The 23,733-nt window shown below is 29.5% G+C and overlaps 1 protein-coding gene across 1 annotated transcript in view; it reads left to right on the plus strand.

Moving 5' to 3' along the window:
* Positions 1–21,971: 21,971 nt before the first annotated feature.
* LOC129962821 (uncharacterized) overlaps positions 21,972–23,733 on the plus strand; it is a 78,000-nt gene continuing 76,238 nt past the window's right edge. The window contains exon 1 of the mRNA XM_056076819.1: positions 21,972–22,141. The gene's annotated coding sequence lies outside the window, so the exon portion shown is untranslated. The remainder of the gene's footprint in view (positions 22,142–23,733) is intronic.

The following is a 23,733-nucleotide window of genomic DNA, read 5'->3' on the forward strand; positions in this document are numbered from 1 at the left end:
TCCCCCTATCTATGTAAATATTAAAAGATAAAGGGAGGCGGCTAAGTTAATAAGAGAAGCAAAGAATGTAGAATATTCACACCATAGGCGGGACTTTGATTTTGAAGAATTTTTCCCGCCATGGAAAGTCAAAAGAATTACATGGAGATAATATTTGGATGTTATGGCTATAGATAATAATATATATATATATATATACAGATGGGTCAAAAATGGTGGGAAAAGTGGGCTGTGTATTTGTATGGTACGAAAATGAACAAGAAAAAGAATCTAGAAAATTTAGATTGGATGACAATGCAACTGTCTTTTTGGTAGAAGTGATGGCAATCAGAAATGCTCTGGAGTTAATCGCTCACCACAGTATGAAAGGGGCAAAGATAATCCCTGATTACAGATCGGCTTTAATGGCCCTAGATTCAGTTGGTGAAACAAAAGAAAAAATAACATTGGATATAAAAGATAAAGTTGCGGAACTTGATGTTGAAATGATCTGGACCAGAGCTCATCAGAGGTATATTGGAAACGGAAAAGCAGATACACTAGCCAAGGAAACCTTAGAAACTCAAGAAATATCTTTTAATGAGTCCAAATTCCTACTCAGACATTAGACTACGAAACTAATAATTAAGAACTGGCAGGAGAGAGGGAATAATTCCATTAAGGTGCGAATGGAATTATTGGACTTATCAACTTATTAACATCAACATTTTATAAAAGTTTCGTTTAATTGAATTCAGGGTGAATTTCATCTTAGCCAAATAAACACTGGCCATGGTGTATTTTCCGTGCATCAAAATCGTTTTTTTACTAGTGTTCGACTTGTCAGTCTGGTACCGAAGAAGACTCTACATATCACGTGAGGAAAGCTTGTGTACTATGGCCTATGCTCATTTAATGCATCACAACTTAATATGTAATGTAAAATGTAATGGTTCTTTTCTATTCTTTTTCTTTACCAATATGCGTTTTTACTAGAGGGTTCTTTATTGTTTGCAAGGGTCCAGTGTCATCAAGTGTAGCTTGTTCCTTCAGGCTAGATGGGGTTGCTCTTCTGCAGCCCAGTCAAGTTCCGGCTTGACCTCTGGCTAGGTCGGGGTTTCGCACAGTTTTACAGTGCTTCTTTCCATTAGGAAAATATGTGACGGGAGAATGAAAACGCAAATCCAGTCCTTAAAAAGGCTGTCGCAATGTCGCAATTTTTGCAGCCGAGTCTGCCTTTTCATTACCACAAATACTACCTTACTCGGAACCAAACAAAAAATAATGTTAAAGCCACCAATTTTGAATGAGCGCAAAATAACGTGTTGAACTTTGAAGTTCAATTTATTTGCCATATTATTATCAAATTTTGAAATAGCGAGTATCAATCTGAGGTACTTGCAGTGATTTTGAACTGTTATTAAATGCTCACGAAGGTATTTGATTGATTAAAAGTACTCTACACTTAAAATTTCTTCTCCGCTTTAATGTGAAAAAGATTTAGTTTTTACAACAAATTCAATGGGGAGGATTAAAGCATAGAGGACTAAATTTTGTATTTTTCGTGAAGGTCCTGAAATATGCAATCCTTCGTGATTCTCCTTAATTTTCATAAACGTGACAAGAAATCTGTGAAAATGCGAGAAAAATTTATAAATAGAAAGAAAATTTAAATTCACATAAATAGTTTCATTTTGAAAACTGTTTATTGTAGTAAAATTTGCGCTTTTTAAGATTAAAAAAGTATCTTCCAAAATTACGTTTGACAATAGATTTCGTATGGAGGATTAAAACATAGAGGATTGAATTTTGTATTTTTCGTGAAGGCCGTCAAACTTTCAATCCTTCGTGATTCTCCTTCATTTTCATAAACGTGATAAGAAGACTGTGAAAAGGTGAGAAAAGATTATAAATAGAAAGAAAATTTAAATTCAGATAAATCATTTTATTTTGAAAACAGTTTATCATTCTGAAATTATTGCGTCATGCCTTTCAAAATCAGACATACGTGAGGAATTCAAAGGAAACAAGGACATATGACGAATCAATCAGAACATATAAGAGAAAATTCTAAAATAATGTGTCCAACAGTTAAAAAAAAATAAATCGTAACTGCATCTTCTTCTGTTAAACTTGGAAATTAAATGTTGTCACAATTATTAATTATCTGCGACATGCGATGACTGATCTAAATGATTTGTAAAATGAATAAAAAATAAAATTTTAAGGAATATATTGCGCAAAAATTAAAAATGAAATTCAAAACAAAATATTGAAAGTTTGAAAAAAAAGCGACTCATTTTAGTTAGATTCCTCTCCTTCATTTCTGTAAACATGATTAGAAATCTGTGAAAAGATAGAAAACGATTATAAATAGAAAGAAAATTAAAATTCAGATAAATAGTTTCATTTTGAAAGCTATTCAAACCCAACAATTCAGTTTTAAAGATCCATCCCTGGCCATAGAAGAGATAGAATAAAGAACACATTACTAGTGATAGGATTAGCTAAAAAGAGGTATTCCCCTTTCAATGGAACGAATTATGCAGTCAAAATTGCTTAATAGCCATATTCTCTAATGGTTTTTCCAGTTAATATTTAAATATTCTAAATTCTTTGGATAAGTGGAAAGTGGAGGTGGGGGGGGGATTGTAGATTTCTTTAATGGAACCACGATGATTCTTGAATCAGCAGAAAGATGATAGATTTTAAAACAATTGAAAGAATCGTAACGGTCTGAATTCCTGTAACGGCAGCTCCTCGACTAAAAGAAGGATTCAGAACGTATATTTTGGTACATTAATTAAATAATCAGCATGAATTAGGAATAATAAACATTTTAATGAACAAAAATAGACATCACAATACATTATTTTTATATTGGCTAATAACTAAAATAATTCAGTACTATTTTTTTACCTCATTTTGTTTAAGAATGGAAATGAATGCCAGCTTTCATGTCCTTGAATATTTTAAATACATTTTATCTATGAGGATGTTTTAAATTTTTATGACAGCTTTTTGGTGGTCAAGTGTTAAGATTAAAAATAAGAGATTTCAATAGCATGGCTAGCTTTTCAATGGCATATAATTTAGGACTCCTAGTCGAATTCTTTCTTCGTCATCTCTACTAATAATACCGATGGGCATGTGTGTGTCAATTGTGACGCTCTAAAGACAAACGTTTTGACTTGCAACTACAAAACTTCCCGCATGTAAACATTGGAGAGTATAAATGTGCAACTTCGCATTTTAATTAAATTTTTAATAGAATTCTAATTATAAAAATGGAAGTAAAATTTTAGAATTTCTCTGCGATAAATTCAGAAAATATTAAGACAAAAAAAAACCGATTTTTGCATAATTTAAAAATTCTGAAATTTATCATTTCAATATTATCTTATTGTACATGATTTTTAATATATTTTTTAAAATTTTAAGCATATTTTACAGAAATAAATTCAATTATTGAACGAAATTCCAAGTTTTATTTTATTGTAGATAGTAATTTTTCATCCTTGATTTTTTTTCTTGCATATGAAGTTTCCAAGATAGGAAGATTCGGTTAATGTTATTATGTTGAATAGGTTACAATATCAGACATAAATACATTTGATAAATTTTTGTTGCATTTACAGCTAATGGTTAAATTCAAAATCAAGCAGAGGTGAAAGATGTTTAATAACTTCAACTCTTTCTTATTATATAATTGGATATATAAAGATATAGGCAGAACATTATGAAAATGCAGAGCACTTAAGTAAAACGGTACAAAGTCCTAAGAAGAAATATCACAATTCGAATTTCAAAATATATATTGAGGAAATCCTTATGAGGAATTTTTAATTCAACTTTTTAGCAGTCAGAAATCTAAGTGAACTAAATGGTAAATTCTGGTAACTCAACAGTATTGCTTATATTTGTAAGCAATATTAATGAATTAAATATTTTAGCAATGTTAAATAGAGTTTTCTATAAAATGTCATATTAAATATAATGATAATATTATTAATAATAGTAATACAGAAAAATAATTGCTGTCCAGTTGGTAACATTACAATGTTAAATGTTAGCATCATTTTAATTCTAAATGTCTCTTGGACGTCAAAGTAAATTTTTCTATACCAAAGAATCTAAAAATTATCTTACAAATAAGAATAAAAATGAAATTCAGAATGAAACTATTGTTGATGAAATTGAAGAACTTCAAATGAATGACGTGAAAAAACTAAACAATAACAAAATATTAATTTCCAAATTAATTTCTCATTAGTTTTTCTCTTAAAAGATTATTTTCTGACAAATCTTTCAATAGATAAATTTGTACAAAAATAATATATTCTTTGAAATGACTTTAATGCTAACGGTTTAAGTTTTCGAAGAAATTGTAAGTTGAAAAGTAAAAAAAAAAAGATTCGTTATTCCTATCAACACACACACACACACACACACACACACACACACACACACACACACACACACACACACACACACACACACACACACACACACACACACACACACACAGACACGCACGCACACGCACACACACACACGCACACACACACACACACACACACACACACACACAAAACGATTTTAGAATAAATTTAATAAATCCAGCTGCCGTTCTTTCCAATTGAATTGAAACGTTTTCTAAATTATCTGAAAGGAGCTTAATAAACAAAGGATAACATAATCTCCCACAGAAACAAAAAATAATGAACAATAATACGTATATTCATTTCGAGATTTACAAAATAAATTATTGAGCTGACCGATCCTTTTTACCAAATTAAAGATAGAACAGCAGAATTAAAAAAAAAAACCTTCTTGTCCCTAGAATGAAAAAAAAAATCATTCTTGTCCCCAGAGTGCAAAAAAAAAAAAAAAAAAATGGATCTTTAAATTTTATATATCTAAAAAAGCTTAAATCGTTTTTTTTTCCTAAAGAAAAAAGAATTTTTTAAAAGAAATTCTATCAATATAAATTAAATGGATTACGATTGAAGGATTTTTTTTCTGTAATTTTACATTTTTTAGTACATTTTACTACACTGTTTTTATACTTGCGTTTTTGTGACAATTTTTTTTCCCCATATCTTGAAACATTTTTTAGCTGCGTTACGTTTAAGTATCTGAATGGAATATTTCTATTTGTCATTTAAAATAGAAAAAAAAATATTGTGTTATTATGTTAAACTTATGTTCAAAAAGCCAATAAAAGCTAATTCGTTGCATAATGTCTGTGTTCTTTCTGCATATTTAGAATCCACTTTTATGTCAAAAAAAAAAAAAAAAAAGAAAGCAACTGTTTGAAATTTCTAGAAGAATTTATTAATTATGAATATAATCATAAGGAATCAATTATTGCAAATTAGTCTCTTTGAAATTTAAACATTAGAAGTTTTATTATTTGTAATTAATTAGTTAAAAATATTAGTTTTTCTTTGAAATGAATACTTACAAAGCAAAAATGTTCAAAAATTCAATTTTTTTTTCTTGAGAAATCGATTTTACATTGATATTTCTTTTACTTTCAAATAAGCAATAATTTAAAGAGAAATTTATTTGCTTTTGATTTTTATTATTTAATTTAGTCCATCAATTTTATCAATTTAATTAACTTTTATAATTTGGAACAAGATTTATAACAAGTTTCAACATTTTGTAATCTCAATGTAAAAAAAAAAAAAAAAAAAAAAAACGTGTACAGAACCATGTTTAGCTATCTACATGTACGACATGCTTGGATAAGTAAAAAAAAATGATAATGCTGAATTAGCTAATTACTGATCGTTGAGAATGGTAAAATTTGTAATTTGCGAAGTTTGATTTACAAATCGTTCTAAGAATGGTTGAAATTTCTTTGAAGACTTAAAATAATAAACAACATGATAGTTATTCTTTCGATTTTCTCATATAGGTACTCGCTATTGTTACGGAGAAATCCAAATTCCATCTGAGGATTATAAAGTGAAAGGTCCAACGCAGCTTAACAAAGGAAAACAACGCTTTATTTTACAACAACAACAAAAGACACCACGAAAGAGAGACAGAAAAAAACACCGACAAAAAAAAAGTGATTACGAAGATAATTTGATAGAAATCTATTATTCTATTAATGAAGTAATATGCTAAATTCCCTCTAACTAAATTCTGTTGTTATTATCATATTCACATGAACACTAACGAATTGTCATATACTTTCTACTTAATGATCTTATCTAAAAAGCGATGCAAATAGTCAGTTTTGGTGTGAAAGTCACATGCAAAATTTAAATCTACAATATGTTTCGTTTTTGAATTATTGTGTTGTCAGACTAAAATATTTGGTTGATTTTTCAAGAAATAAAGAAGACTACAACATGCCGAATAATCTGTACCGTGATGAAGAATTTAAAAAAAAAATACTGCAAGATTTTTGCTTTACATGCCGTGTACTTAACATCTTCATACCATATTAATTAGAGCTTACATGGTCAGTATCGGATTTTATAAAGATGTAAGCAAAATTTAATACAAAAGAAGAAAAAAAGGATGACAGAAATAACTGAGCAATCAGTTGCAAAGAGACATATATGATTTTTTAAAATTATTGTGTCTTTAAAAAGGTCGGATTGTCTATAAAAATAGAAATAATTATCAAAATTAAAATGAACAATTTCTAGAGTGCAAAGATGTATGAATGTATGAATATGGTAATTTTCAATATGAGTGAATGATACGTTGCATAATATCTAGTGCAAAAAAAAAAAAAAAATGCAGCGTTATATGGTGAATTTAGCTGTATGTAAGAAAGCAATTACCTAAAACGGAAGTACTATAAAAGATAAGGGATGTTGCGCCACGTAAAGAATAGGAGCCGTGCATTTTTTTTCTGGCATTGTTCACAATAAAACAGCAAAAAAAAAAAGGGTACCAATCGAACTGAATTAACATACTTTTAGTGATTCTTGAATAAAACATTCCATATGGTGTCTGTCTATATCTTGAAATAAGAACAAAAATTCGAAATGCGATTTTTCTTATCAAATTTTAAAACTCTATCACAATTCCTACTAAATTTTATTTTTGTATGTCCAATCAATTCGAAATTGTGAACTAACAAAATCGTGATTTTCTAATATTTAAAATCCAATTTTGACCTTTTATTCATATCTTACAAAAAATGCAGTTATTGATATAAAACGTTTTATTTATTTAATAAATATCAAGCGTATTATTTAACTTATCTGTAGTTGAAATTCTATCTAATTTCGTCTAATAGACTGCATTCTAGAACCTTCTGAAGTGGGGAGTTTCTATATTATATAGTTTTCTTAATGTATGTCAGAGGGAATAACTTTTGTCGATGACCTCTTTAATTAAAAGTTCTTTTTTCTATATTTCTGATGACTTTTAGAAATGAAATGATAATAAAGGTAAACGAAAGATCATACGCCTTTCTATAAGGGAAACCGATAAATGTTTTTCCTGATTAGGTTGCTCTGACAATGAAATGACAGCTTTCTGTAGAAAATGTTAAATATAAAACTGAAATATTTTAATTTTTCTTTACGTTATAAACGACACTGATAAACCAATAAAGATACCATTGAACCGTTTTGTAGAAACGCTTATAATAAATCCAATTTCTTATTTTAACTCTAACTGAAAAATACTCTTATTGTAGCAAAATTTAAGATGAAACAAAAAAAAAAAAAATTCTTTTTTTTACACTTGTGCATCATTGCTTTTGAAATTAAGTTCAGCTTCGCCGCATAATGAAGTACATTTTAATATATTTTGTTGAAAAAATCGTATGGTGGCCATTTGTTTTCAAACCTCAACAGATAAAGAAGTAATAAATAAAAAACTGTATTTATTACAAAAAGTTACACATAGTCAAGGTTACATTTCAACATTATTATTGTGGAGATTTGTTCAATTATAATATCGGTGGACAAGAATTCTTATCCACTTTTTGAAGAATTTTGCTACCAATGATGTGATATGGACTTTAATGCTTCTTTGAATACCTTCATTGATCTGGAAGCCTCTTTCTTCTAGTATTTGTTTCTAAATAATTCTTCATTTTAGCCAAGGAAAGAAAAAAACAACACTTTTTTCTGAGATGTTTTGTCGATGAAGAGAAAACAGGATGCAAGTCTGTCGCAACAGAAGATCTTATTCAAGAAGTTAGGTTATTTTTCGAAAGACTAAGCTAAGAGCTGACAAACTAGAAGGCAAAAATTGCGATCTTAGATGGTGAATATTTAGATATTTCTGATCCATATTCTTTCTTTAAAATAAAATTCAAGAACTTGAAGACTAATGAGAAACTTCAAAAAAGTGTTCAGGTTCTTCTTACATCTTCTTCTGCAATGTTCTTCAAAGAAAGATCGAACACTTCTTCCACGGTTATGATTGACGCCTGAATTTTCAAAGCGATTATGCTCAAATACTTATTTTGTAATTGTTTACTTTCTCGTATGCGTCGTATAAAGAAAATATTGTAAATGTCAAAAAATTCGAACTCGAAATTTTGACGAATCTCCACGTTTCAGACCTCTCCGAGTTCGAAAAACATATTTATTAAAAATATCTGTCTGTCTATTTGTGACAAAGATAACTCAGAAACGCTTTGAGCTGGAACAGTTGAAATTCGGTACACGCAATCTGCAAATTTGGTCGTTACACCAAATTTGCAGATTGTTTTCAAATTTCAATAAAATTTGTTCAGAGGAAGTCCGGCTGTTCGAATATAAGTTAACACGATAATTACAAAATAAAGAGAGCTGGATAGATAAAATTAAGTACACAGATTAAGTACACTGTGCCTGTAGTGTAGATATCTCTCCAATTTTGAGCCAAATCCAACTATGGTTTGACTATCTATTCGTATGTGCTTTCAAAAACCTGTACACGCGATAATTAAAAAAAACATAATGACTTAAATATATCAAATTTGGATTGAGATTTTACGACTACAAGTTCAGTTTTGTGTCAAATTCAATCGGTTGAGAGAAACGTATCTAAAACACAAATTCAATTTCTGTATATCATTAACGCATGGCAGGAATTAATCGCCAAATAACCAGCCAAGGATGAAACGATAGATACATTAGAAATGCCAAATTCACCTCAAAAGTTAATATTTTGTAATTATTGCCATACAAGGTGTTCTCTGGTCAGACAAGTTTATTAGAGTATGCGAGAAAGTTTTATAGAGACCATTCGCACTGGTTTTAAATAGGTTCTGAATGTTTGAATATAAAGTTTGGTAATAAATTCATTTTGGGCCATTTATTCCTTTTTCATGACTATCAAATTTTCAAAAAAAAAAAAAAAAAAAAACCTTTGCATTTGTTTTCATTAATTTGGTACAAAGTTCTCTCTCTAACATTTTATTATTTCTCATTTTTTTAATGCAAGCTCTCTTGTATGACCATTTATTTCATTCGGTTGATATTTAGTGAGCCGAAGAAAAGACTACTAACTTACTCTCTGGCCGATATTCATACTCTGTTGAGAAAATACAGGCTTTTTGACATGTTCTGCAATTAAATTACAAATATATATCGGTATTTTTAGATCAATGGCTCCTTAAATGCACACAACTAGGCCGGGATAGCCTGGTTGGTACAGGGTCGGATTCGCGTCTCTTAGGTTGCGAGTTCTAACCCCGCTGGCCGAAGATTCCCCGTGTGCTTGGTGGCTGACGCGCATTAAACCTGTCGTGCTCACAAAGTCCTCCATGTCGAGAGGAATACCACTGGGGATATTGGATCAGGGGTGATCGTTCTCTGATTCAGGTCTAAATTATGATCTGAGGTTGAGTGAATGAAGTCCGCCCCGTAAAAAGGGTTGTGACGTGTGTGTAGCTAAGTCGTGCTCTAGGCCCTTGATGGCGCTACTATAGAAACAAGAGGCGCTTCCCCTCAGGCTTAAATCGTCTGTCTTCGAACAGCGAGCTTGCCCATGAAAAGTGCCATAAGAAACAACATACACACAACTGAATGACAGATTGTCTGCGGATCGAATGTGGGATTTTGTCTCTTTGCTTTCATTAATTCTTTCTTCCTTTTCAAAAAGTAGTGATATTTTTTCGATATTCATTGAAATTCATTACGCAATATTTTTAATAATTATATTAGATTTTTAGTGGTAACTGGAAGTTTAGTGGTTTAATCTTAAGCATTTGAAAATCCTTTACTTCCTATTTGGTTTAATAAATAAGAGAATTTTTTTTTTAAAAAAAAGAAGTAAAAAGTTATCTAGAGATAAATTTTCACTTTTGTTTGTTGAAATCGTTTTATACAGAAATATTTAAAGACTTTTGAGATTCTTCTTACTTTTTTTTTAAATTTCAGTTTGTCAGTCATTATACGTTTTATAAAATAATAAGATTAATTTACACATTTTTTACTAACATAATTCTATTTCATAAATAATAATTCCTTTTGTAACTATAAAATTATTTATTTATAACAAGAATAATAAATCCTTGTTAAGTGATTGTAATGGTGTGAATCAATTCTCTTAAATTTTATATAATTCTGCAATGAATATAATTTAACACAATTATCTATTAAAGATTGAATAATTTCGAATAGTAGCAATTAATTTTCAGAGATGTAATAACCCGATGTTTATTACACGTGAAGCATACAAATTTAATGCACAATCTATCAGAAGGAAAGAAATATAATAATTATATACTAATCATATATTAACCAATATTCTAAGAAAATTTTGTAAATTCAATTTAAATTAGTTTTTTTAGAATTTCGCGAATTTATAACTTTTTTTGATGATATATCCATGGATTATATGTAACGTAATCCCTTTGTAAGACATAAGTGTAAACTTGGTAAAAGAAAACCAATTCATACTTGGAAAGTCATGCATTGCAAAATTTATAAAGACATCGAGATCGAGATTTTTGAGAACTCCATTTCTTTCCCTATTCATATTTTATAGACGAAAAACATGAAAGGAAAATATATTTAATGGAACATTAAATATTGTATTTTTTTCTTTACAAATTTTAAAAGTTTTATTAATTTTTACTAATAAAATAGATGAATGTGTACTGGTGCTGTAAAGCACAGAACGTTTAATTTACAGCTGCTAAGTTTGGAATATAAAATTAAAGGGTCTGGGTGGGAATGTATATCTCCAAGTTATTTTTTAAAAAAAAATTAATTAAAATAAAGGCAAATTTTTTTTCGTTTTCCCGTCATAACTTCCAAATTGGTTTACAAATATGAATTTTACACCGTTTTGAAATTAAAATATGTTGTTTTGATAATAACCTGGACCTCAATCATGGAACATTTCCTGAATTTTGGCAATTTTTAAGAATTAATTTTTGCTTATTTTTCAACAATATCCTACATTATTGACATGAAATTAAAATTGTCTTCATTGTTTCAACAAATATTAAATGGCATGAGTTTCTTCTACGTATCGAAAGCCTCTTCTTTTAATATTATCTTCTTTAGGATTTAGGATTCTTTTAAATATCTGTGTAATTTGTAAGATGAATAAAAAACTGAAATTACAATATTGGGGAATTTAGAAGAATATGAATCGTTCATTCTAGTTTTGAATAGCACTCTGATGTTATAGGAATGGTATTCATTAAAAAGATTCGTTTACACAGTAAACTTAGCTTAAGTAATACAATTAAAATGACATTTTAATGTCTATCAATTTAACTCAGTCAGGTTCATCATCTCTTATTCATATTTTACGTATTTAAAAGACGAATAAAAAAACTGAAGTTACAATATAATGAAATTTAAAAGACAAATAAAGTTCGCATTTATGTTTCTAATAGTGTCATGGTGTCGTAGTTAAGATCTCCATTAGAAAAACTTCATATAAAATGAATATAACATATGTAAAATAATTAAAATAACATAGCATTATTGTCTTACAATCTGTTGGAATCATGGAACATGAAGTTATATCTAAGCGATTTAACTAATTAAAAAAAAAACCAAATTCACCGGTGAACAAGCTGGTCGCTATAGACGGCTAGTTTTATAGAAGATTGAAATTATGATATAGAAGTGCATTTACTAAAAACAAAGGCATAACTTTAGATAAAATCACGTTATTGAAAGATAAATAACGGGGATAATTTTCTAAATACAGTTCAGCTGTGGTGAAGAACTTATTTCAAACTCTGATCTCATTTCTTCAATGAAACATTTCATTTTTTCCAAGTTAGTTATCTAGATTGTATCAGAGAAAATATGACAAATATGACACATTGTTATGTTTCATTAAAAAAAATCAAGATATTTTTAATTGCAATTTAGCTGCTGCAGTTTTTTATTTAACATGGAATTGTTTGAGATCATCAACCTTATATAGAACTTCTTCAGGTTATTAGCACTTCAGTTTGGATTATCTTTCTCTTTGTTGTGACAATAATCCGATATTTCAAATACAGGTAACTTGAAAGAAAAAAAAAGAAAAACGCAATTCTTCCGTAAGAAGGAAATGGTCTTTATAATGAATGTCAGGGGTCATATCTGCTGTTAAGGATCGATTTAATTTAACGTGTGTCGTTTTTCAATATCCGATTGCTTCGAGAAGTGGAAATAATTTTTTTTATTCAAATAAATTAAATGTATTATTTTTTTAAATCTAACAATAACAATAATTGCTTTCTTTGACAGTAAGAGGTTGTGTTTCTTTTGAAAATTTTGAAGATAACATTGATGAGTATTAACATTTCCTTTAAGTTAAAAACGGCTACCAAAGATTAATGTGTATTTTATCTTAATCAAATTTTGTTATTACATAGCTTTATACAGATATTTTTTATGATCACGAATTGTCTTATTTGAATCCATTTGTAAAGTGCATTTCTGGTTTTAAAATAAAACATTAATTTCTTTTAATTTTACATTTTTCTTATATCAAGCGCTGATCCGTGGTACTCAGAAGGGGTGGCACTTCAGATTTGGGGAAAAATTGCTTCCTGTTTGGGAGTTAGTTCTTACTTTTACTATATGGCTGATGTTGTTTTCTGGGCCGATAATGGGTTAACATGTGCAGGAGAGACTGGTATATACACTGCTCATCATGAACGCTTTTGTACGAGATGACTCACAACCATATTTCCAATAGTTGTGAGTCATCTGAGCTGGCCTTTTTTATTCAGCCCGAATGCTAAAGCAGATGGGAGTAATGTTTTGTAATTACCTAAGTAGAAGTTGGCATCAAAATCCTGAACATATAAATAATAAATAGTTGGATAAAAAAACAAAGAAGTACAATTTTTTTTAAGAATATCAATTATATGGAAGGATTTTTTTTTACTTCGGTACAGGAACACAATTCCTGCGCAAAGTATTATCACTAGCTGACAACTCCGTCCCAACGGAAGGCACACGGGAATATTTGAATGACCGGACCGCCGCGACAGCAACACTGGCGGGAATTGTGGCTGTGTCCCAAGGGCCATCACCGGCGACGGTACAACCCTTTCCTAAGGAAGTACGTTCCGTCATCGATGGGAGAAGCCGGATTCCCACCTTTTCGTGTACCTGCAGGGGTGACTGCGCAAAGTGTTAGGATTATTACGGCTATTATTCCTCCACCCCCCAATTTCGATTTAATTGTCATAGAGTTGACAGTTCATTTTAACTTTGATACTGTGGCAAAAGGGAAAAATTTCAATTCCTTTATTACACAGGAGAACACTAAACATATGTATATGAGACGATGAATGGTAAGTAATTGGTTTTTGTCTTATCTTGGAAATACAGCAAAGGTGAAGCGACGAATTACATCCGCTCCAATGATGCAACATAGTAAATGCAAAAGATATTGGATCATGGTCGATGATGGCCATTATGCTCTATTCATAGGTTTCATCGCAATGGTCACACTGGAGATTATTTTTTAATGGATGCTTAAATAGCTGCAAATCACTCTTTCTTTCTTCATATCTGAATAAAAAAGGTCGAAAAAAATTTGACACTTTCCTAAGATTCTATAATATGGCTTGCTTTAAGATTAGTCCTATCATGAAATGAAAAGAATCGAATACCCTGTTAAATCGGTTAAATAGCCGATTATAATAATTAGTACAAAATAACTGTGCAAAATTTAACACAAATGATTTTTTTTTCTGTAAACCTCCTACACTAAGATTCATGTTAGAATTATTATTTATTTATCATGTTATAATATTTATTTTGTTGATGCATTGCATTTTATAAGCACTAGATTGCATGTAACAACATCAAGTGACTGACTCCAGGACACACAGATCTTGGATTCTGCTAAGAAAAATATTTGCCGGATTTCAAAGATTTCAGCCATTGCATTTTTGAGTTACCGTTTACAAAGGAGTTCGAAATGAGAGGCTCCTGTCAAGAGTTTGCCTCCAACTTTAGATAGATTTTCAAAATTGGTACAATGACCTTATACCAAATTTAATTCTTCAATCTACTTACATTTTCGATTTATCATGTTCGTGTACAGATATACATAAAGTAGTTTAATAGATGTCAAGGAAGTGAAACATGAGAAAATTATTCAGAACTTTCACCCCGAATTTCTGATTGTTTTTTAGATAATATTTATACAAAAAATTAAGAGTTAATAAAGAAAATAAGTATAATTAAAGAGAAAGCTTGATTGGCTAAGAATGTCGGAAAAAACTACAATTCTGCTTAATTCTATAAGCAAAAATCGATTTGATAAAAGAAAGTGAGTTTTTATCACTTAACAAATTATTAGGGCTCTAAATGTTTGGTTCAACAAATTATTATACAAGGATTTATTATTTTATTTATCTATAGGTGAAAATTGAAATTGTATATCAACTTAATAGAAAAATAGAATAATTTATGTCTATATATATATTATGACAAGAAACCTTGCTTGGTTTCCATATTTTTATATCACTTCTATCGCAAGAATAATCTTCTCCGTCTGTGTTCCTCCATATACTTTGGACATTTTCACATATTTTTGCCTAATAATATAACAGCATCGCTTTATGTATATGGTTTTCTCTCTGATCACATTGTGTGTATGGTATGATTTCTATCTGATGATTTTCTCTGATCACGTTATGTATATGGTAACTTATGATTTCTTTCTGATCACTTTATGTATAAGGTAACTTATGATTTCTCTCTGACATGTATTGCAATTTATGACATTCCCTTATGAAACACGAAAAAATAATACAATATTTATGGTTAAGTAAAAATTAATTATAAGTTTTTATAAAAAATGTAAGTTTTTGTAGATCTTGCTGCTTTCACATTTTATCAGAAAAGATATTCTAAACAATAAACGTTAAAGTATCTAAATCAAAGATTTTAAATGTTATTATGCCTATTGATATATTAATTTAATGATTTTTACAGTGTTCAAGTACACCAGAATAAGATTATTTCTTTAAGCATCTCAAAGTAATCTTTTTTTAAATCAACCTTTCTATTAAGTTAAAATTTAATCTCTTAAGAATTCTACTATGAATTTAGAAACTCTACTTCTCAAAATCCATATTTTTCTGTTATTTAAAAAAAAGTCTCTTAATGAAATAAAAATTCTTGAAATATAGAGAGGAATCATAAGTAAATTATTATTGAAAAAATATGAATGCTTTAAACCAAACAATTGAATACAAACTACATTAAAAATATTCTAAAAATACCTGAATATCCTCTGGATGAAATCTATATAAAGATCTTTAAAATACTGCCATGTTAAAGACATTTTGTATAGATTTTGAAAAATACACCTACATTCCATTTATAGCCAGCCACCAGATTGGTTAAGCAATCATAATAGCTGTTATGCTCATAGCTCAACAGAATTTATATTGCCAGTTCCAGACTTTAAGGAGCACAGCAAGTCGTGATGCGTGTAGAACCTAAAAGAAATATTATCGTACTTTGCTTCTCTTAGCAAAGCTTGGTCCAAAAGGCTGGATTGTCTCCTCCAGAGGTATAAAAATAGTCTTAGCACTTCCATGCCGAACACACCACTAAGCGTCGTCATTTCCTCTCGAAATGTGGCAACAGCTCCGGGCAAAAGACCGTTTCCGGCTTGGGAGATCCATAAAAGAAACTCTCACTAATATGGAGGATGCTTTATACGGTTTGTTGCATCCTATGTAAGGAACTCTCCGATGGATCTGACTGAAAGAGGTGTACTTCACCTGGAAGAAAATATTTGTATGGAATATTATTCTTGTGTTCTTGGGAAAAAAATCGGTTAATAATTTGGTTAATCGATTAATAGAAAAAATTGTGTTTAGTGTTTGATGATAGAATTTTTTGTGCGTTATTTTCTCTTTACAAAATATCAATATTTGTGAAATTTACATGATCGAGTTTCAGACATATTTTGATTTTGAAAATGTAGAATGTGCTATTTATGGATTGGTGTATTAATCAGGGAATGGTGGTGGTAACAGTTAATGGAACCGCAACACTCCAGTTTTACAAAATCATTAGCTCCTTTATTAATTTTGTCCCTATTATTTGAATTTGTTTATCTATTAAAACCTGTATCATATTACTTTCAGTAATACAATGAAGTACTGAATCAATTATCTTAACCCCTTGCCGCGGGTGTATATTTACGTCTCCCTAAGTCCATGTGTTAACTGCCCCTGGCGTATATATACGTCTCGCAACTCTATACGTAGCAATGGAGACCGAATCTCGCAAGTTATCCTCGGCAGGTAAGGAGTTAATGCGAGTGAAATAAATTAACAGGAACTGAATGAAAAAAATATATTATATATCTATATCTATCTATAGTTCGTTTCAGTATTCTGAGACAACTACTTTTCGATGATGATTACTTCTCATTAAGGGGTGAAACACGGAAGGATGACCATACTTCAGGAATTCTTCGTCATTCATTGAACTCGATTTCCGTCCTATTAGATACTTTTTTGTTCAGCTTTTTTTCACGTGCCGTTTCTGACAAAATTATTTTATTTCAATTCAAAATTGCGTATTGATTGCTTATATGGTTAATTTAAGCGCTGGTTCAAATTTTGTTAATTATATCATGTAATTATATTTAAAATAATAGTATTTTTAAGTAAGAAAAAATCATTATCTATACTTATAATAAAGCTCAATGTGTGTGTGTGTGTTGGCGCTCTACAGGCCAGACCATTTGACCTGCAGCTGCCAAATTTGGGACGTGTATACCTTGGAGGTCGGGATTGTGCATTTCGGAGCTATTTTGTGAATTTTTTATTAGAATTTCAAATAATTAAAAATTAAACGAAATTTTTGCATTTCTCCACTATAATTTCAGAAAATATTACAGCACAAGATTTATTTTTACATCAAATTGAAGTTCAAAAAGTAATCTCTTTAATAATGCTAATGTTTTAACAAAGGAATTAAATTTCTATTTTTAATAATTTTTTAAAAATATAATTTATTTAATTATTATAATTATTAAATTATTTATTTAATTATTATAATAATAAATAATTTATTGATTTATTATAATTATTAAATAATTATAATTATATTTTTGAACAATTTATTTCTCGCAAAATAAAAATAAAATTTAAGCTGCACGAGCGCTTTGCTCGTTGATGAGGAAAAAAATTAACTTTTATCAACGCGTTGCCATCACAATATTATTACTTAACATATTTTTGAAAAGCTCAAATTCAAAAGTAAGTTAACTGCTAAAGTAAATTAAACATATAAAAGAGTAATTTTCAGTACGTGCGTGTATGAAAGGAAATAAATATGAAATATGACATTTTCAGAAAAATAAATGCAAGGAAACCTTTTCTATGATTTTTTGCAATACCCATATTACTAATTGAATGAGACAATTTTATTTAAGGCAAATATGGTTTAAAATGTACAAGATATCTACTCTAATCGGAGTCCAACAGCTAATTTGTAAGCCTTTATTAATATACATACATCTGCTAAAAAAGGGTCTAAATGAAATTATTGTATTCCATTTAAATTGAATCAATAAATGCTGATGAATTACGAATTTTTAATTTTTGCATATATCGTCTGCGCTGCGAATTGTATTTAAGAAAATATTCTTGAGACGCCAATATCTTAAATAAAAAGAGTTGCACTCCAATCAACTGAATTAATTACTAAGGCTAAGCAGATTTATGAAAATATGAATATCACTATTACATAAAAATCTGCTATTTTAGAACACTTCATCGACCGTCTTTAAGAATCCAATCATCTCCCAGAGCGTTTCAAGATTGATTGGCCTAAATTATGAAAATGTTGATTGTTCTAATATCGTAATATTCAAAACTTAATAAATCCGTCAGATTTGAACTCAGAGGATAGAAATGTCTATTTATTTATTTAAAAAAATGGAGTGTCAAGGATATTTTGCAGAATATGATTTCTTAACGTGGGTTTACACTCAGACAGATATAAGACGGCCAATAAGACAACGCATGTACAGAAAGATACTGACTTATGTTTCTCGCACTTACATAAGATAGATTCAGGCATTCCATTCTTGCCTAAAAATTGCCGTTTTGGCGCCCCTGAATTTTTTTTCACTGTGTATCGTATTAAAATTATTGATAAGAAACATGGTAAAATAAAACAAAAGTCAACATGGAAAATTACAGAAAAAAAATGGCAAATAAAATGGAAAAAAATACACACACATCCTCGCATCAGAAAGAGCAAAGAGCAAAAAATGTTGGCATTAATCTATGTTAAGTGACCAATTTTTTCACGCCACAAAAAAATGCCTAGTTCTACAAACACATGCGTAGTAAGGAAAAAAAAATACAATACCGCTGTATGTTGTTGTCTTGTCAGGACAACTACTTGCCATGGACCGAACAGCATTTTTCAGCCTTTCTATGCTTGCGCTGTCTACTGGCCGTCTTATAATTGACCGAGTAAATCCACCTTTAGGACCAAAGGACTATCTAAAATTTAAACTTCATAATTTTTTAAAGTATATTTATGAACCGAAATAAAATAAAATATTATTTTTGACATCATTTGAAACCTTTTAAAATTAAACTAAAAACTGAATTTTACAATGAATTCGTGAAATTTTTGTTCAATAATTTTTTGAGATATTATAATTTACAAAAATCATTCTATAGTGCACATAAGGCTTCAATGCCTAACGACTTTGCTTTCAGTTCTCATACTTTTTTAAAGACATGCTTAGTTTCAGTGAAAAAAATGTATTTTATATTAATTGCAGTTTTATCATTTCAATTTTAATTTAAAAACGAATTTTACAGGCGCTGATAGAAAATTAGAGTGAGATGCGTAGCAGAATGAAAAGAACGGCTTAAGACCTACATAATAATATAAGTAAATTATATGACTAATAAAATTTGAAGCTTAAAAATATTTTGCTGAAAAACCTATGATGAGGGCAATTTATATAAAATATTAATTGGAAATTTTAGAAGTGTTAATACGGACGAAACGGTTGGTCGCCGAAACCAGCTAGTTAATAATATTTTTTAAAAAAATATTAAATTATATATTTAAAAATACCATATATTTTTAAAATAATATTTATAGTGCTTTTAAAATGTTCCATATTTATAGCAGCTCCTTAAATGAAAAAAAAAATGTTTTAAATAGAGTAAAATATCGAATATCCACAGATATTAATCTCAAATAATTGTCAAAAAATATTTAAAAAAAAAAACATTTTAACATTAAAAAAAATCATTATTATTTTGCAAAAAAGTAATTTACTAAATTTTAAGAACAGATATCTTCCATTTATTCATCGTAATTTAATGTTTATGCCATTTACAGAAAATAAATATTGCTCTGAAATAATTTATTGCGCATTAATAACCTTTTCCAACAGTATTGAGAATTATCTGCAATGTTTAAGCCTCATAAGTACACAAGTAATCTGTCATTACTTGACTGTTAAAAGTAGATCACACCAGCGGGAGGCCCGCTTATATGACAGTTCTTCGATTGAAAGGATATCGAACCTGCGACCCTCTACTTCCAAGGCCGAGACCTTACCACTGGACTCCAGCGGCCTCTAATATGCTCCAAAGGTTTTAAGAAAGTGAGAAAATCTTGATCTAGTGTCTGAATTTGTTGTACTGAGAAAATCTCCAAATGAATTAAAAACCTTTAAAATTATTCAGTTTCAATGAATGGACATATAAATTAAAATTAAAGCTACTTAGTCATCTGAGATCCACAGCAGTAAATCCTCACAAATATCAATCATCAATCAGGATTTTAAAACTTCAGAATGGTCTGAGGTGTTTGTGTACTGATTCACCCAGACAACGAGGTGTCATTGATACGCACTGTGCTTGATCGAAATTTTTTATTTCTCAGTTAGTTCAAACCCAAAAATATTTTATTTTAGAAATGGCCCTCAGACATATTCTCTCAAAAAATATGTTTCAAACTCATTAAATTTTTTTTCATCCGTTTATTATCAGTAAAAAAAATTTAATATAGGCAATTAAATGATGCAAAATATAATATTTTTAAAAACTAAACTAATTTCTTGCCACTTTAATGATAAGCTTTTTTTTACTGTGAAATGCTAAATTTTGATTGCATTACAATTTAAAAAAATATTCGTAATCAATTTATTTGTCAAAGCATTCGTCAAGCAGTGAAGAAGATGCATATTCTATTCAAATTTGTTTTTCAAATGCGACTGCGTGAGCATTTTTTGTGTCGCTGCCTGATACCATTCGTAATGTTCACTATGTATTGTTTGGTTTGATGCAATTAGTTTTATTTAATGGACTAGCCGCCTTTGGCGACCAGCCGGTTCGCCAATCTTAATGTTCGTTAAAATTTTAATAATTAAATATGTTATGCAATTTCTACTTTAATAGCTTCTTCATCAAAATATTTTAAAACTTCAAATTTTGATAGTCACATAATTCACTCATAATATTATAAAGGCCTTCAGTCATAACGCAATATGTATCTCTCTCATTTTCTGTTAGCACCCGTAGAATTTATGCTTTAAATTAAAGTGGAAAGAATTTATCTTCAATTAATATAATAATATTTTTTACTCAAACAAAGCATTTTTTTATAATCTGATTACTGAAAATAGAGTCACTCAGCGTTTAAACTTTATGGGCACTAAAGAATATCTTTTTTAATTTATGTAATATCTCAAGAGTTGGTCAACAAAATTTTCTTAGATTCATTATGAGCAGATCGATTAATTAACAATGTTTAAATTTAAATGCATCAAACACTAAGAAAATAAAACGAATCGTTTAAAATAATCGGTTGAAAACAGGTTTTAAAAAAACTACTTAAAAACGATGTACTTAAAACTATAAGCATATACAAAAAATATATAACACAATTCACTTACAAAAGCATGCAACTAACCCAAAAATAATTTAAATCATCCATTGATAACGTTGTCATGGCAACAATCAGAACAGAATGCGCATGCGTGAATTTTCTTCGCCGGTTACGTAACGCAAATACGTGATTTTTTTCTACGCCAGTTGGGGTAAAGATATGCGGATTAGAAATTTTTAATTTCCTTTATTCTGTTTTATTTTAATTCAAAAGTACTTCAGAATGAATCTGAAAGATCGATTAATTAACAATGTTTAATTTTAAATGCATCAAACATTAAGAAAATAAACAGAACCGATTGAAATAATCCGCCGAAAAATTTTAACCCTAGCCTCATTACTGTTGGGAGAAAAAAAACTGAAGCCTTTCTCGTTTGGCGCTGGGGATAATGGAAGATTTTTTTTTGGCGGAAAAGTTGGCGGTGGGGAAAATGGAAGATTTTTTTGGCGGGAAAGTTAGTTTTTAATTAATAATTAAAATTCTAATTAAAAATTCAAAAAAAGAAACCCCAGGTGCACATTCCCAACCTCCAAGGTATACATGTACCAAATTTGGTAGCTGTATGTCAAACGGTCTGGCCTGTAGAGCGCCAACAAACACACACACACACACACACACACATTGAGCTTTATTATAAGTATAGATTACAAAATCTGTTTGGATTTAATCTGGTCAAATGTTGCAATTTTTTGAACTTCTTCATGACAACCGTGTGGATGAATACGTTTAAGTCGAATATTTTACATGGAGATATGTGCTTGAATTAAAATGAATGTTTCATCAATGAGGCAGAAAATGGATTTCGACCACATGTGGTAAGTTTTAGAGAGCATTTTTAAAAGTAAATGATGTTTATTCGAGAGCTTATTTGATTGCTGCTTTCTAGTGCATTTTTTTTTAATGTCATGGTTATTATGTTATTATTGTTACATTTTTTCTGTATTTGAATTAATAATGAATACATCACTTCATTATTGGATTACAATAACTTTTTTCCACTTCAACTCCTTATTTTGCATCTAATATCATTTCTAATACACTGAATAACAATTTAAGATTTTGGCTTTATGCAAATTCGAGGGCTAAATCTTGAGTCAAAAAATGTAATCTTTATTCATAGCTTTGTTATTTTAATCGGACATTTAAAATCGAAAGGGGTAATATAAAATTTAAAGGTCAGAAATCGGGGTGTGCCTGACTCAGCACGACGCTTTGCGTAAAATGATTTATTTGCTTGCATTAAATTGCAATTATCTTAGTGAAAATACAAAAAAATTCGTTGGTACTTGGTGATTTAAAATTGTTGAAATTTTTCAACGATATTAATTTGATGTAATTATGTATTGAATAACCTTTTTACAAAATTCCCTTTTTGCCATACTATTTCGTTTAATAATATACTAAAAAGCTTGAAATCTTTTTGATAACTTTTGAAGAAATTATCCTTCCTTTGAGTTAAGAATTCCCCTTGGATAATGTAGAGAATTCTGCTATATAATGCCTTGTAAAATCAATCTTAACCTAACACATAGCTTTAATAATTTCTGTGGCTACCCAGCTATGAAGGATTGGAGATTTAAATTTCATAATCAATTCCATAACTTCATTGAAATGGCTGATCATGTCATAAGATGCAAGTGGATTCGTTTAAGCTGATGAGATTTGCCAGATCCTTTATCTTTGTAAATGAAAAAGCATATTTCGAAATCGAATTTTCACGTACCATGATTGGATAAAATTTTTTACATTCTTTAATACCCACCGTACAAATTAAGGACTCGGTCTCTTTTTATTAAAATCGAATTTAGATTTTCTTCTAACTACAAGTCAAATGTATTCTTGCCTTTCATTCAATTGATTGCTCATAGAACCTACAGACGTCGATTTTCAAAGCATATTGTGATACATAAAACCGGAAATTAAACTTATCTGATAAGGAGTATATGCATATGGTATACTACATCATGTGAATTGAAAATGAGTAAGCAAATTTTTATGGAACTGCAGAGAAACTGGCGAGAGTGGCCACGTACTTTCGCAATAGATATTAGCTTTCGTTTTAATGCAAGGATATAAAGCTCTCTCCTTTTCTTGGGTAAGGCTAGGTCTCTTTCTCTGGAATGCGATATTGTTGATTCTGAATTAGAAATAGTTGGCAAATAGTTCCATTCACCCTTTTCAGAGTATTTGAACTGTATTTCTTCTTATAATTGCCCGTCTTTTGGTACCAATAATTTTTATTAGGAAAGTTCTCATGTCAGAAGCTATCAAACTACACAATTTTAAAACGTTTACAAAAAATTTTTTTATTTAAAAAATGTATTTGTAAATATTGCTATTCCAAAATTCTATTTCTCTCTGTAGATCTAGAAAAACGGCTAAGAAAAATCTAACCGTTGTAGTGTGC

Source organism: Argiope bruennichi, chromosome 3 (assembly GCF_947563725.1).
Source record: "Argiope bruennichi chromosome 3, qqArgBrue1.1, whole genome shotgun sequence".
In the NCBI taxonomy this organism is placed as follows: Eukaryota; Metazoa; Arthropoda; class Arachnida; order Araneae; family Araneidae; genus Argiope; species Argiope bruennichi.